Below are 15,862 nucleotides of genomic sequence, written 5' to 3' on the forward strand. Positions count from 1 at the left end.
GACTCGGCTCAGACGCCGACACGGACTTATAAAAGACAGAGGGATAGAGGGAGAGAGGAGAGAGAGAGAGAATTCCCAGGGTGCTGTCTGGGGCTGAGATTGGCAGATGATTTGAGTGAAAGGTGAAGGTTTAGAAAAGTTCGACGTTTCTCTTTGATCTGTGTATTGGGAGAAGTTTCCAGAGAAAGCGTTTGTTCAGGACGTCGAGGACTTGCGTGAAATTCGAAATGCGTTTCATTCTCATGCAAACGTATGCAATCTGTAATCGTTTATTATCGTTTTACATTTATGGCGTTTGGAAGATGCCCTTATCTAGAGAGACTTACCACTGAGGGTTAGGGGCCTTGCTCAGGGGCCCAGCTCTGGTAACTTGGTGGTGCTGGGATTTGAACTTGTAAACTTCTGATCCAGAATCCAATACCATTGAGCAACCATCTCCTCCATCATCATCATCATCATCATCATCATCATCATCCACAACGACATGTTTATTCATTGTTCCATCCTGGTTTCCATGGTAACAACTCTTCCATCATTTGCTTTTTGTTTGTTTGACATCACTGCTCATATACACACCTGGGTCTCATATTACTAGTCAGCCCTACAGAGTTCTGCGCTCTGATTGGTCAGGATTTCTCCAGAATCGTAGCTTAGACAGCAGTTTGTCATGTAGTTGAGTAAAATGTGACTCCGGTAACAGCAAAAGTGTCCCTTTAAACTTTCACTTGAGTAAAAGTACAACAGGTTTTGCCTTCAAATGAATTTAAGTATCCAAAGTAGTGATTTATTATAACTCTAATGTTCTTATTATCATTTTTATCACAAGATTCTTCACTTAATCACCTCAGTTTCTGTGTAAAGACTCGAATGTGACTCTCAGCACACTGATCTATTAATAGAATGATATTAAAGACTCAAACACTGATTGATTTCTATTACAATGATCATGAACACAAAACCTTCTTTTCATCTACTTCAGTAAAGACGTGTAAACGAGGTCACGTGTTTTGTGGTGAGTTCGAGTCTGGAGTTTCTTCATCATTTATTCCTCTCTAAATGTTCTGCTTGATGTTGAACTGATGCTGAACTGTATGTTGGTGATCAGTAGATGCACCGAGCGCCGATCAGAACACGTGTAAAACAGAGCGTGCGCTCGATCCTGATTGGAGACTCGCTGCGTGTTTCACCAGTTACGTTTTTATCCTCATTAATAAAAAGAAACGACTGATTTCACTAAATGTAGTCGAGTAAAAAGTCAAATATTTGACTGTGAAATGTAGTGAAGTAACAGTAAAAGTCTCACCAAATCAAAACACTAGGGTAAAAGGTGAAGGAGACGGAGGAAGGCGGAGTCTCCAGTGTCACTGTCACATAACAGTCATGCTGTAACTGTAAGATTTCAGAACCAAGCAGTTTTTCTAGGATTAACACTTTTTTTTTTATTATCATTATTAATTTTGAGAGACGTATAAAAAAGAGAAGCCGGTGAGGGAACGGAAAAGGAATAAAGCAGTCGGGGGTTGTGATGTTGGAGAGAAATAATCAAAGTCACAGCAGTAACAATAAATCTGACTCTCACACACACACACACACACACACACACACAAAGATTTATTTAGTACAATAATGACAGTTTGGCACATGCTTTGTAGTGTGTGTGTGTGTGTGTGTGTGTGTGTGTGTGTGTGTGTGTGTATGGGAGACTCAGAAAGAAAGCAGGATGAGCAGAAGGCAGCTTTGATGAGATGACTCAGGCACTTTAGGCAGATAAAAATGTCGTTACCTCATCCTACACTGACCCAAGAGTTATCTCACTATAGCAGCTGTGTGTGTGTGTGTGTGTGTGTGTGTGTGTGTGTGTGTGTGTGTGTGTGAAAGTCAGAGTTATAGTTACTGCTGTGACTTTGATTATTTCTTTCTAACTGCACAACCCCAGACTGCTTTATTTCTTTCTGTGTTCTCTGTGTTCTCTGTCTCTCTGTGTTCTCTGTCCATCTGTGCTCTCTGTCTCTGTGTTCTCTGTCTCTGTGTTCTCTGTCTCTGTGTTCTCTGTGCTCTGTCTCTGTGTTCTCTGTGTTCTCTGTCTCTCTGTGTTCTCTGTCTCTGTGTTCTCTGTCTCTCTGTCTCTGTGTTCTCTGTCTCTGTGTTCTCTGTGCTCTCTGTCTCTCTGTGTTTTCTGTCTCTGTGTTCTCTGTCTCTCTGTGCTCTCTGTCTCTGTGTTCTCTGTGCTCTCTGTCTCTCTGTGTTCTCTGTGTTCTCAGTCTCTCTGTGTTCTCTGTTTTCTCTGTCTCTCTGTGTTCTCTGTGCTCTCTGTCTCTCTGTGTTCTCTGTGTTCTCAGTCTCTCTGTGTTCTCTGTCCCTCTGTGTTCTCTGTGTTTTCTGTCTCTCTGTGTTCTCTGTGTTCTGTCTCTCTGTTCTCTGTGTTCTCTGTCCCTCTGTGTTCTCTGTGTTTTCTGTCTCTCTGTGTTCTCTGTTCTCTGTCTCTGTGTTCTCTGTGCTCTGTCTCTCTGTGTTCTCTGTGTTCTCAGTCTCTCTGTGTTCTCTGTCCCTCTGTGTTCTCTGTGTTTTCTGTCTCTGTGTTCTCTGTCTCTGTGTTCTCTGTGTTCTCTGTCCTCTGTGTTCTCTGTGTTTTCTGTCTCTGTGTTCTCTGTGTTCTCTGTCTCTGTCTCTCTGTGTTCTCTGTCTCTGTGTTCTCTGTCTCTCTGTCTCTCTGTCCATCTGTGTTCTCTGTCTCTGTGTTCTCTGTCTCTCTGTGCTCTCTGTCTCTCTGTCCATCTGTGTTTTCTGTCTCTCTGTGCTCTCTGTCTCTCTGTCCATCTGTGTTCTCTCTGTCCATCTGTGTCTCTGTGTTCTCTGTGTCTCTGTGTTCTCTGTCTCTCTGTGTTCTCTGTCTCTCTGTGTTCTGTGTTTTCTGTCTCTCTGTGCTCTCTGTCTCTCTGTCCATCTGTGTTTTCTGTGTTCTCTGTCTCTCTGTGTTCTCTGTCTCCTCTGTGTTCTCTGTCTCTCTGTCCATCTGTGTTCTCTGTGTTCTCTGTCTCTCTGTGTTCTCTGTCTCTCTGTGTTTTCTGTCTCTCTGTGTTCTCTGTGTTTTCTGTTTTCTCTGTGTTCTCTGGCGTCCTGCTCTGTATGGGGGATATCTAAGAGCACAGAGACAATCCTCCTGTTGGACTTCTGATGAGGGATGAGGACACATTACCATATCACTTTATGAATCTTGCATCGGCTGCACAAACGGAATTACGATCGGAATTACAAATCAATGTTACACTTTTCCACGAGATGCTGAATCAGCGCTACAGATCCTCTTGGAAATGAAGAAAAGTTTTCCTCATCATCTCAAAGTCTGGATTACTGTAACTCTCTCATGCAGCTCTGCATCTGAAGAACCTTTCGCTTCTGGATTCTTCTACACAAAACAGCAACACCACCATGCAAACATTGATACTCTGATATTCATCACTCCATCCTCCACCACTGCTCCACTCATCCCTCCATCCTCCACCACTGCTCCACTCATTCATCCATCCTCCACCACTGCTCCACTCATCCCTCCATCCTCCACCACTGCTCCACTCATCCCTCCATCCTCCACCACTGCTCCACTCATTCATCCATCCTCCACCACTGCTCCACTCATCCCTCCATCCTCCACCACTGCTCCACTCATTCCTCCATCCTCCACCACTGTTCCACTCATCCCTCCATCCTCCACCACTGCTCCACTCATTCATCCATCCTCGCCTACTGCTCCACTCATTCATCCATCCTCCACCACTGCTCCACTCATCCCTCCATCCTCGACCATTGCTCCTCATCCCTCCATCCTCCACCACTGCTCCACTCATTCGTCCATCCTCGCCTACTGCTCCACTCATCCATCCATCCTCACCTACTGCTCTACTCATCCTCTATCCTCCACCACTGCTCCACTCATCCCTCCATCCTCCACCACTACTCCACTTATCCCTCCATCCTCCACCACTGTTCCACTCATCCCTCCATTGTCCACCACTACTCCACTCATCCCCATCCTCTACCACTGCTCATCTAATCCCTCCATCCTCTACCACTGATTCTCTCACCCCCATCCTCTACCACTACTCCACTCATCCCTCCATCCTCACCTACTGCTCTACTCTTACATCCACCCTCTACCACTGCTCCTCATATCCCTTCATCCTATACCACTGCTTCACTCATCCCTCCATCTTTGCCTACTGCTCTACTCATCCTTCCATCCTCACCTACTGCTCTACTCATCCTTGGATCCTCTACCACTGCTCCACTCATCCCTCCATCCTCACGTACTAATCTAATCATCCCTCCATCCTGTACCACTGTTACACTCATCCCTCCATCCTCTACCACTGCTCCACTCCTCCCTCCATCTGTCAGGGTAAAAGGAAGACATTCTTCCAGACTCTTCTCTGTTCTCGCACCAAAGTGTTGGAACGAACTATCACTTGATGTCTGAACAATTGAGTCTCTAGCCTCTTCAAACAGCATCTAAAGACCTAAAGTTCTTTCTAAAGTTCTAAAATGAGCACTTGTTTAAAGAAAAACTGCTTCTTACTGTTTTTAACAGATTTTTGGGCTGATGGTTTTTTGTGTCCTAATAATCAATAAATACATTCTGGTGCTGGATAGAAACTTTGTAAGTTGCTCTGGAGAAGGAGGCATCTGCCAAATAGCAGAAATATAAATGTAAGGAGAAAGCAAGAAGAAAAAACATCAGCGTGACTCGCTCTGCCCTCGGACTTCACCACCTTCTCACAACATTTTCTTTTTGTATGTTAGTGCTGAGACATTCAGAAAGAGGTAGACGAGTCCAGAACGGTTGCTTTTTAGCTACAGATCATCTCATCAGAGACCGATTAGTCCTCATTAACGCCACTAGACCTTGAATTGATTTCTTGAATCTTCCGTCATAAAGTTTAAAACATTTTTTTTTAAGAAATGAGGGATTTTAGTATTTGGTGTAATCTCATACCAGAAACGGTTATTTTAGGGTTAAAGAACCCCGTATCCTTTTGATTATGCCCTCGGTGGTGTTCGGGTCTACCTTGACATGGTCCTTTGTTCTTCCTGTTAGATGAGAAATAAATATTGTTACGAAACCAGCTGATGTGTTGTTACGACTGATGTCCTTCAGCTCTGTTTCAGCTCGGCAAGGACAGATTTCAGCTCAGGAATTTTCGCATCAGTCACGACGAGACAAAATTAAAAAGTGAATCCCGAGCTCAAAGAACCTTCATCGCTAAGGGTTTGTACGATCGTTTCAGGGACAGAGTGCTCTCTGTACTCACTCGGCTCGTAAGAAACCTGAGCGATTTATATAAATATATAGAGTAGAGTAGTTACTGTTTGCATGCCTGATATATTTGTGATTTGTCTGCCTGCCTCTCTAAGAGCATCTTTCACTGCAATTGTACCCCTTTTTATGAATTTTGATTCTGTTTATAACTTGACTGTCATTATGAGCAACACGAATCAATCACGAACATCTTTTCTCTGGAAAATATTTTACATGTACCTCAAAGAACCAGGGCTGAGCTTTAACCCTTTCCAGATAGTAGCAAACCAGTGGTGTATTTTTGCGAGAAAATGGGTTAATCATTCCAGCAAAATAAACAAATAAATAAATAATAGAGGTGGAGCGATTTATCATATACTAGTGCCGATATTTAATCTGCACCAATAGTTGATTGCTGGAAATATCAGCAAAAAATCTATACTGATAGTTTTTCCGGGTTGCATTACCGGATTACATTACCGGTTGCATTACTGTACAAGAGTAGCCTCTAGAGGCAAACCACTGTCACCACATGCTGTATATTTGTAGTGAATTTTTTTTATTAAGTCTTTTTATTTATTTGGAGTGTTACTGTTTGATTCAGTTTAAATAAATGTATTTTATTTTCCTCAATATTTATTAAAATATTTATTTTATTTAGCACATTTGAATGATTCAGATTTATTTTTGTAGTAAAGTTCAGTACTATTTTATAACGTTTTTATTATTTTTTTGTCCAATATCCATTTTAAAAACGGTTATCAGCAAGTGCGATGCAACCTAGATATCAATACCAATAAAATCGATCAGTCGACCTTCAATAAATAATGAAGATGATGTTGACTGTGATTATGAATATCGTCTCAGGTGGAAGATCAGGATCTCAGGGTTGAGAGAGCAGGTGAAGACTTGATCCCTCACCCTTATGTTCATTAGAGCTGATTGTTAAACTGCTAAGCTGTATACTGTGTTACACTTTAAAGAAAATCCATGAGCGGTGTTTTATCCTGTGCGTGCAATAATCTTCAGATTTTTTCCTCATAATATATTTAATTTTTCATCACATTCCACTTTGCAGTCCCTCTGGTCGAAGTGATGCAATATTGATGAGATGTTCTCGTTCTGACATTGAGACTGATAAAGCCTCGCCGTACTTCTCTTATTGCGTCGTCGCATTATGATGTTTCCTATTACGCTCGGTTGTAAGCACCGCTTGTACTCTTAAAAATTTTTAAAAACGATGTCGCAATGAGAGTCTGGATAACACTGTTAGCGTCGTATCTCTTTCTTCCTTTTCTTCTTCTCGCTTTACTTTTCTCAGCAACAGAATTAGAGTCCGGAGCCAGCCGTTGTTCTATAACGCTGCATGTAATACAATTAGCTCCACATTACAATAGGCAAATAAGCCCGAGCAAGACACGAGTTATAACAAAAAAGAGTTGTTCAACAGGGAAATGAAGAATAAATATGGAAATTACAAAAAAAAAATCTAGAAATAGCGTACAAATCTCAGCTGAGTCGAAGGAAGACGCGGAGAAAGTAATAAAGGTGACAGAGCGTATACATGGGAATATAGGAAAAGCTGCAGAGTTTAATAACAAAGATCCAATATGTGTACTCAACAAACTGTCCGAGGTTCAATAACAGCAAACACGGCAATAAAAAGAGGTCTGAACTTAAAAACAAACACACAGACAGCAGAAATGAGTAGAATTAGGACAAACGAGGAAACTAAGACAAGCAAAAAATAAAAAATAAATAAGATGGATATAAAATACAGGAAATCTCCAAGGATGCTTTATGAATGCAGAAAACAGGGAGTGTGTCCTGTATTTACCTTATAGAGGCATGTGGGCATGGCATCGGAGGCATATGTGGGTCACTTTGGCCTTATATGGGAATGTCAGCATGTACATTACATTTGTCCCACAGACTCAACATTAACGCTACATTAACATATTTATATGTGGGTGTGGCATTGAATCCATACATGGAAACGGGTATAAGATTCATTGTATTCATATAAACACATGTGGGAGTGGCAATAAATGTATATAATGAAGTGTGTGTGTGTGTGTGTGTGTGTGTGTGTGTGAGAGAGACCATATTGAATCGAGTCTGTATATGGAAATGCAAGTGTGTGCACTGAAAACTGATGTGTATCTAGAGCTAGTGCTAAATCTGTGTGACATTGGGTTTATTCATATAGACACTGAATTCATACATGCAAATAGGGATAAATGTGGAACTCAGTCCAAACAGAAACCAAAAAAGACCAACATTTTATGCCACTAAGACCATACATGTAAATCTAGGGCTGTAATCAAGTCCATATATGCAAATGTGGATTTAAAGGTGTGGCTTTTATGTCGTAGTCGAACATGTGAATTTGCATGAATGCTTACAAATCTGACCAAACTGCTAGGAACAATAAATATGGAACCCGAAGTGGGTCAAAACATGTTCAAACAAGGATGTGTTAGAGAGAAGTAACAATGCTATACATATCTTCGTCTTTTTGTGTTTCAGGTGGAATTGATCTTACTACCCAGAATTCCCTAGGAGAACATACGATGAGATGAGTGACACAAGAAGAACGATCTCTGGTGAGTGCTTCAGTGAGTTTATGCTAGCAAATGTGCAATTCAACAACATTACAAACATTGTCAGTGAGATTTAAAGAGACAACCAATAGAAAGGTAAAGTGGGAGTGGCTGAGGCGGGCGAGGAGATAGTAGGCTTCGCCTACTTCGAGTTCATTTCACAGTAAAAACAACTTAAAAAATGACTCAGTTTCATCTTCTTGAACCATAGTCATGGTTCTTGACCAGTGAACTGACATCAGTTTAATGATTGTCATTTTAAACCCTGAATCTCTGGAAGGCTAATTTCCTTAAATGGTCATCTTCCTGCTGATGGGATTGGAACGGATCCCAGAACAAAACAAAGCGTTTAGACGACCTGGGTTTTACAATTCATCCCAACAATCTGGAGTGGAAAAACGGTGGACCGGAGGGAACGGCGAAGTGAAACACCACCTGTCACATTAGCATGCGCTCATTTATTTCAAAATTCTAAATGATGAGAGAAGATGTAGCGATTTTAAAGCTGCTTTAGAAATGCTTGAATAACGTTTTTTTGGCAGAATATATTTTCCAGTTTTAAAACTATGACAAGACCAGGAGTTAGAACAGCGTCAGGAACCAGAGATACAATATGTAAAATCATAGCTAGCTTTGGAAACTCCAGAAACGACACTGAAGCGTCATCAATGTGCAACAAAAGTGATATCAATATTTTCCTAAAACTGTTAATAAATGATTATTAACATGCTAGCTATTTTTCAATCCTATTCTTCTGTAAACTGCGATCCCGTGACCTTAGCGTCCGAGTTTTAAGGTTCTAACCTCTTTGTGTGATTATGATGGAAGTGAAAGAAAAAGTGCTTAACTGCTGTTTCTTGGCTGAGGAGTTTCTATTGGAAATCATTGCTCTATGCTAGTGGCACAAAAATGCGCACAGTATCCAGACCAGTGGGCAGCGTTTCAATTTATGTTGCTAATGTTTTCTGCATTAGCATGCTCAATAGTCTGGAAATCTGTTTTCGACCGCACTGTGGAGGGTAATGAGCCAATCGATGAATTGCTAGGCTGCGTTTTTAGCATCATACTTAGCCTGTCAGCTAATGCAGACTTCATAAATATGTTGGTTATTGACTGGTATGTGTGTCGATTCAGAAGTATTGGAACATCAGTCATCATTTAGTGTGTGTGTGTGTGTGTGTGTGTGTGTGTCACTGCTAATGGGTTCAGATTGCTAAGCTACTGTATATTGTGGGGTTGTGTTACGAATCCTGTAGCACTCATGACAGGAATAGCGCTTATTCATGCTTTCGACTTGATGTAGTCTCTGTAGCATAGCATCAGGAGGATCTTGGATGTCCATCCTCATTTTCTCACAGCTGATAGCTTGGACAGAAAGAAAAGATTCAGCACTTTCTCTGACTCGTTTATTCAGAGTGAGATGGAGGAGCAGGAAATGTCACTGATGCTAAGAAAGATCCTGTGGGCATGCTAGCTTTTTTCACTAAAGTGTCAAACATTTGACTTTGAAATTAATTCAATCTTTTTGGGGCAAACGGACAAAGATCCATAAATTAGCCTTCATTATAAAGCTAAAGAAAATCTGACACACTTCAAGCCGCGTTTGAAAAGGAGGAATAAATAAACCAAAGGAAAACATTGATCTACTTCCTGTTTAGCTTCTTTTGACTAAATAATTCTAAATAACAACTGACTTTCATTTAGATACTTTGGTTTGACATACAGTTTAGCATACACACTCCATTCAAATGTACTAACTAGCCTGTTAGCAACATGAAGTGCGGATTCTAGTTACTTATTATTATGTTACTAGCAAGTAAAAACGTTTGTTGGCATTTAGAGGTTTATTTTTGTTTGTTCTAGCGAGGTTTTGGATTTTACTTCTGCTTAGCCTAAAGAAAACACAAAGCTGAAACAGTTTCTCTTGCTAGCATTAAACAAAGGTAAAAAATTTGAAGACGTTGGGGAGATAAAAGTACATTCAAAACAAAACAGAAATGTGAGGAACATCTACATTTTCCTCAGACGTGTTAATAGAATATTTATTTTTAAGAAAATGAGAAATAAAATGATTAACTTTGATCACATAAACAGTTTATTCTGTGTGTGTGTGTGTGTGTGTGTGTGTGTGTGTGTGTGTGTGTGTGTGTAAGTGAGTTTTTATATTCCAGTGCATCTCTTCAATGTGTGGCCAAGTGTGTACTGGTCTGACTGACACTGTGTGTGTGTGTGTGTGTGTGTGTGTGTGTCCTCTCTCCTTATCTCCTCAGTGCCAGCAGGACATCTATCATACTGAGCCCCACACACACACACACACACACACACACACACACAAACACAAAGACAGCCAGCTACTCAGCCCCCACACACAAAGACACACACACACACAGCCTGCCAGCCAAACAGTTATACTGCCCACACACACACACACACACACACACACACACACACACACACTTCATTCAGTCAGTGCTTAAATCATGAATGAATAGTTAATTTTAATACTTGATTTTGTTAAATGAGTAGGGAAATACGGCGGTTAATTGCAATGTATCAATAATCATGACACGTAATTGTGTAATTGGTGTTTAATTGGTGTGTAATTGGTGTGTAATTAACATGCAATTATCATATACAATGTCTATTGTAAATATATACAATATTCATCAAAAAATATTTGAGTTTGAGTGATAAACACATTTTCCAAACTTTATTTATTTATTTGTTAATCAAAATGTTTAAATAATAATAAAAGAATTTAAATGCCACCCATATGGCAATTTGTGATTTTTTAAATCCATAGATGGAAAAATGGTCATGTTTTTGAGTCCATGTATATGTAAAAGTGGGCGTGTCATTGAGTCAATATATATAGAAAAGTGGGCGTGTCATTAAGTCAGTAAATACAAAATCGGGCATGTCACCGCATCTATAATTGGAAAAGTGGAGACGAGTCATTGAGTCCATATATTTGTGTCTGGACGTTTTGTCTGTATAACATCAAAAATTTTTAAAAGGGACAAATTATTACATTTTTTTGTTTTTTTTGGAAATGAGATGGTATGGGACATCGCTAAGCAGTGAGGGTTTAAGTCTGAATCTCACACACACACACACACACACACACACACACACACACACACACACACACACACACACTGTTTCTCTGATTACAAAAGCAGAAATGTTTGGCAGTGGTCTCTAATTACAATCCGATTGCTGATCTGTATAATGACAGTGATCATGGCGTTTGTTACGGTGTATTATCTCCGGCTTGACGCGGTGTTTGTCTGCGCTGTGTTCGTAATTATATAGTAAGTGTAGTGTCCAGATAATTGGGTCAGATGTCTGACACACACACACACACACACACACACACACAGACACACACAGACACACACAGCTGAGATGATAAAAGACCAATTTTTTTCCTCACACTGTCTTTTTTTTCCAGGCTATGATTTTTTTCTTTGATGGATAGCGAATCTGTGAAACCGTAGACGAGAAATTAGATCCATTTAGGATCCGTCTGATTTACCGTATCTGCACTTCTGCTTCTCTTTTGTCTCTGTCTTCGACCCTTCCTCGCTCTTCAGCCTGGAAGATGCTGTACTGATGTTACTTTCACTCACCAAAGGCACTAACAATCTATGCTCCTGCCTCATATAGAGCATTCTATGTTCTTCAGAAAATGCTGTTCGGACGAGGTGTGGGACTGAGGATAACTATAACTGATAACTATATTGTTATAAAATTACACTCTATGGCCAAAGGTTTTTGGACACCTGACCATATGAAGAAGCTATGTGCTTCTTTTTTAAACGTCCCATTCCACAATCCTTAATTCACTGTTATAATTCCCTCCACTCTTTTAGGAAGATGTTCCACTAGATTCTGTGGAGATTCATTAAGGGTGTTAGGAATCTCAGGTACTGGTGTAGGTGAGAAGGTGAGGAGGCCTGGGGTGCAGTCAGCGTTCACATTCATCCCAAAGTTGTTCAAGTAGGAGATCTTCCACTCCAACCCAAGTAAAGCAGATCTTCATAGAGCGGGCTTTGTCCATGCTGAAACAGGTTTCAGTGAAGAAAAAATTTGCAGCATCCAAAGACGTCCTCTGAACTTTATGGTAAGAGTTTGCGAAAGAACCACATATGGCTTGAAAAGGCAGGTGTCCTAATACTTTTGGTCACACAATGAGAGAGGTGCACTTTGTATCAGGAATATGAGAAACTTAATGGGCCTAAAATGACACCTTGTGGGACGCCAGATTAAATTTTATAGGCTCTATAATTAGAAAATTAAATACACCACACTGCTGAACTGAGAGTCGCGAAGGTCATCGACGTGTTCTGATACGCGGCCTCATTTACAGTCTTTTACTTTGGCCATGAAAATGTTTTACGCCTGATTACGACGTTGCAAAAAAACGGTTTGATCTGTGAAATAGCGTATGCACCTTTCATGGATGTCAGATCTTCCAGTAATGTATCTCATCCACATTTGAAGATAAAGTCGACTTTTTTTTACTTAAATTGACAACCATACGATTTAAATAGTGAATTAATTGGCACGGAATTTTACATGCACAAATCCACCATATATATACGTACACACACATACATTTTCCTCAACTGGATTTTCATTTTTAAATGCAATTCATGAATAAATTAATTTGTTAAATAAACTATATAAATAAAGTAATTTGATTATAGAGCATAAACCAACTAGTAGCTACTAGTGCTACTTTTTTTATGTTTCCAGTCAGTAAAACGTATTTGCATTCCTCACATCAGTACTGAAGACAAACCCGACTGATGACTGAGCTACAAAATGGATGGAAAATCTTCCAGTAATGTGGTTGCTTTTTTATAATAAAGAGACCATTTTTTTACTCTAAAATATATCAAGAATTGCAGAAAGCAACAAATTTCACATAAAGTCAGGAAAAAAAAATGCAAAAAAAAATGGATTTTTTCCTGAACTGGATTTTTCACGAATAAATTAATTTGTATACAGTGCAGTTTTTAAAACACAGCCACTTTGCGCAAATTTTTTTAACTAGCGAACGAACATAAAAATAGACAAATAGAATTTTAGGAGTAATAAGTTTATTGATTTTTGTTCCCGGACAGTAAAATATATTTGTGATTATTACACCAGTTCCAAAGATGAACCGTCTCAAAACTGAAGGTGAGGGATGCGAAGTAAGAAGCCCCAGTAAATGGTTCTCCTCATGAGCTCCTCACAGAGCTTCAGCGTGTCGGACCTCCCACTGCGTATTTCCTGCTTTTGTGTGGATTGGAGCTCGTATTTGTGCTCTCTTTGGGCTCAAAGCTCTAATGACATTTTAATTAGTATCTACACGGTCAGAAGACTCAAGCTAGCGCAGCTACATATTATTTGTGATTGAGCTTTGACTCAGTGACTCGTGCCCTGATTATTTAATTACAGTAACCATTATATGCTTCATTATATGAATAATTGTAACCTACCCGGAGTTACGGCGTGCGTCCTCATTAACTCGGCCTGCAGAGATTCTACAGAGAATCCCCGAGTCATCCAGCTGTTTCTGCTCACATTCTGTCTTCTGTACATCGTCTTTCTCCTCACCTCTCTGGGGAATCACATCACATCACTCCCACACGTTCCATAGCAGCAAAACCAAGTGTTTTTCTCTAAATCAGCAGGCGTTCATTTACCAAAGCAGGAAAAACAAAAGGACGACCAACTGCAAGAGAATCAGTTTAAATTTATAACATTTATATTTGAGCAATAATTTAATGATTTGAAATTTGTGCAGGTTGATGTTTATGTATTTATTCTTTTCCAGTCTGCTTCTACGCTCATGTCCTATGATGAGTGATTCTTTGCAGAAATGCATGCTTGGATTGTTCTTCAGTGTTTATTCGAGTGTTTAGCGATCATGAGAAAGAGCGTTGAGGTGAGTTGTGAGGTATTTGGTTGAATTTATAGTGCTGTTGAAGTTGTATTGGCGTTGTGTCACGCCATCAATAAATAGAGGAGTGCAGCGGATCTGGCAGCCGGACAAAAACCCCCCAAACCCCCAAACACATGCGGGAGAACCGACGATAAATAAAGCACATGTACACTTTTACACGTCAGTGAGATTCTGTACATTCTACTGCTCTACTGCAGTCTTTCCTCAACTTCTTCTTTTTCATGTCTTTCTTACATTTTTCTTCTGTTACCTTTCTTTCCTCCATTGATTTTCTTTTTTTTTCTTTCTTTTAATGAATTTTATTGCTTACTTCGTTCCTTTAAATAGCTTTTTCATATTCTTTCCTTATTTCTTTTACTTCATTTTTTTCTTTCTTGCATTGATTTTTTTTTTAGCAAAAAGAAAAAAAAAAAAAATCTTACACATTTCCTTTCTTTATTATTATTTATTATAATAAACCTCTTGTTCTAGGTTAGATGATTTAGGGGTCCAAGCACTTTTTCACTGCAGTGTGACTGAATAAACCATTGCTTTTTTTTTTTTTTTTTTTTTACACGTAATAAACCTCAATTTTACACATTACTTGTTTTTTTCTTGAATTGTTTTCCTCCTAATCATGATTTATTTCTGGAAAGTTCTAAAAAATGAACTCTTTTCTCATTAGCGTTCTGTTAGCATGTAGCGATGCCGATGCTAAAAGTTAGATTTTATAATGTTTTTAATAGATTTTTTTTTCAGATAATCATCAGGGGTCCAAGCACTGAAATTCTTTTATTATAGTCAGGATTTGTATTCTTTATTTTTTTCCTCTAAAATGCATTATACGCTCCACATAATACGTCTGAGTTGCAGGATTTGCCTGTAGCGCGAGTGAAAAACGTATTGTCTCCAGTTTAGGGAAACTATTAAAGAGCGGATTTTCCCGAGACAGCGTTCTGTTCCATGTTATCGCGTGTTATTATCTGCGCAAACTTTCTTTTCATTCCTGCGCTTTGTTACATCTGAGATGTGAAGGTGCACGCTTTAAAGAAGAAGCGGCCGAGAGAAAGAAAGAAAGAAAGAAAGAAAGAAAGAAAGAAAGAAAGACTCCCAGCTTCTTCACCATTCACTCAGAGCGGGTTTGAGCGCACAGGCAGCGCGTGTACAAAAGAGCAGGAACAAGATAAATGCATTAATGGTGCTGAAAATAGTGGCATTAGAATGGGACGCCGTTAACGTGTTATTAATGCGCCCCGTTCTTTTCAGCATGATATAAGGCGTACGTTTCTCTTTCTCTCTTCTCTGCGCTCTCGTTCTCTCCTTTACAGCTCGCGGTGAACTCTGTCTCCTTTCTGCGTTTATTATTTATGCATTTTTCCCTTTTTTCTTTTTTTTTTTTTTTTTACAGATATCCATTTCCATCTGAAACTTCATTCCGTACGTAATATTCCGGTTTTATTTCAAGGGGTCGAAATCTTTACTTCATTCTTTCCTGGGGTGTTTTTCCCTCTCGATCTCTTGCTCTTTTTTTTTTTTTTTATGCCAGATGGACAGTTTCCACATTTCATCTTAATAGCAAAACATCAGTCGAAGAGAGGCACCACCATGGGCATTTTTGCACAGGTGTGTTATTTCCATATTCCCTGCTCTCGGTGTGATTTCTGCACTGCAGTTTCAGCCCTGGAGTTCGCTCCATTAGCAACATCAGCGTGATGCACATGCTGGCGGCCATCTTAGTCATCCTGTAAGCTGCGAGGTTCTGATATGCTTCGTCTGGCACGGTGGGACGTTCCCTAAAAAATGAGCCTCGGGTTTTCCAAAATGTTTGCCGAGAATGTGACGAGGGTGAGAGTGTGAACCTCTCAAGAGCTTCATCTACAAAGTTATTTCATCCAAAATCCCATCAAAATAATCGCGGTAAAAGGCGTTCATCGGGGTCAGAGCTCTTTAGCAGGAGATCTTCTCCATGCCAAACCATGGAAAGCAGATCTTCATGGAGCTGGATTTGTGCATAGGGTTTGTATTGTG

At 39.8% G+C, this 15,862-nt stretch overlaps 1 protein-coding gene across 4 annotated transcripts in view; it reads left to right on the forward strand.

Annotated features, from left to right (window-relative positions):
* lrfn1 (leucine rich repeat and fibronectin type III domain containing 1) overlaps positions 1–15,862 on the forward strand; it is a 103,685-nt gene that overhangs the window by 62,619 nt on the left and 25,204 nt on the right. For all 4 annotated transcript variants that reach the window (XM_046863524.1, XM_046863527.1, XM_046863526.1 and 1 more), the window contains exon 4: positions 7,823–7,899. The gene's annotated coding sequence lies outside the window, so the exon portion shown is untranslated. The remainder of the gene's footprint in view (positions 1–7,822; positions 7,900–15,862) is intronic.

The sequence above is a fragment of the Silurus meridionalis genome, chromosome 12 (genome assembly GCF_014805685.1).
Source record: "Silurus meridionalis isolate SWU-2019-XX chromosome 12, ASM1480568v1, whole genome shotgun sequence".
NCBI lineage: Eukaryota > Metazoa > Chordata > Actinopteri > Siluriformes > Siluridae > Silurus > Silurus meridionalis.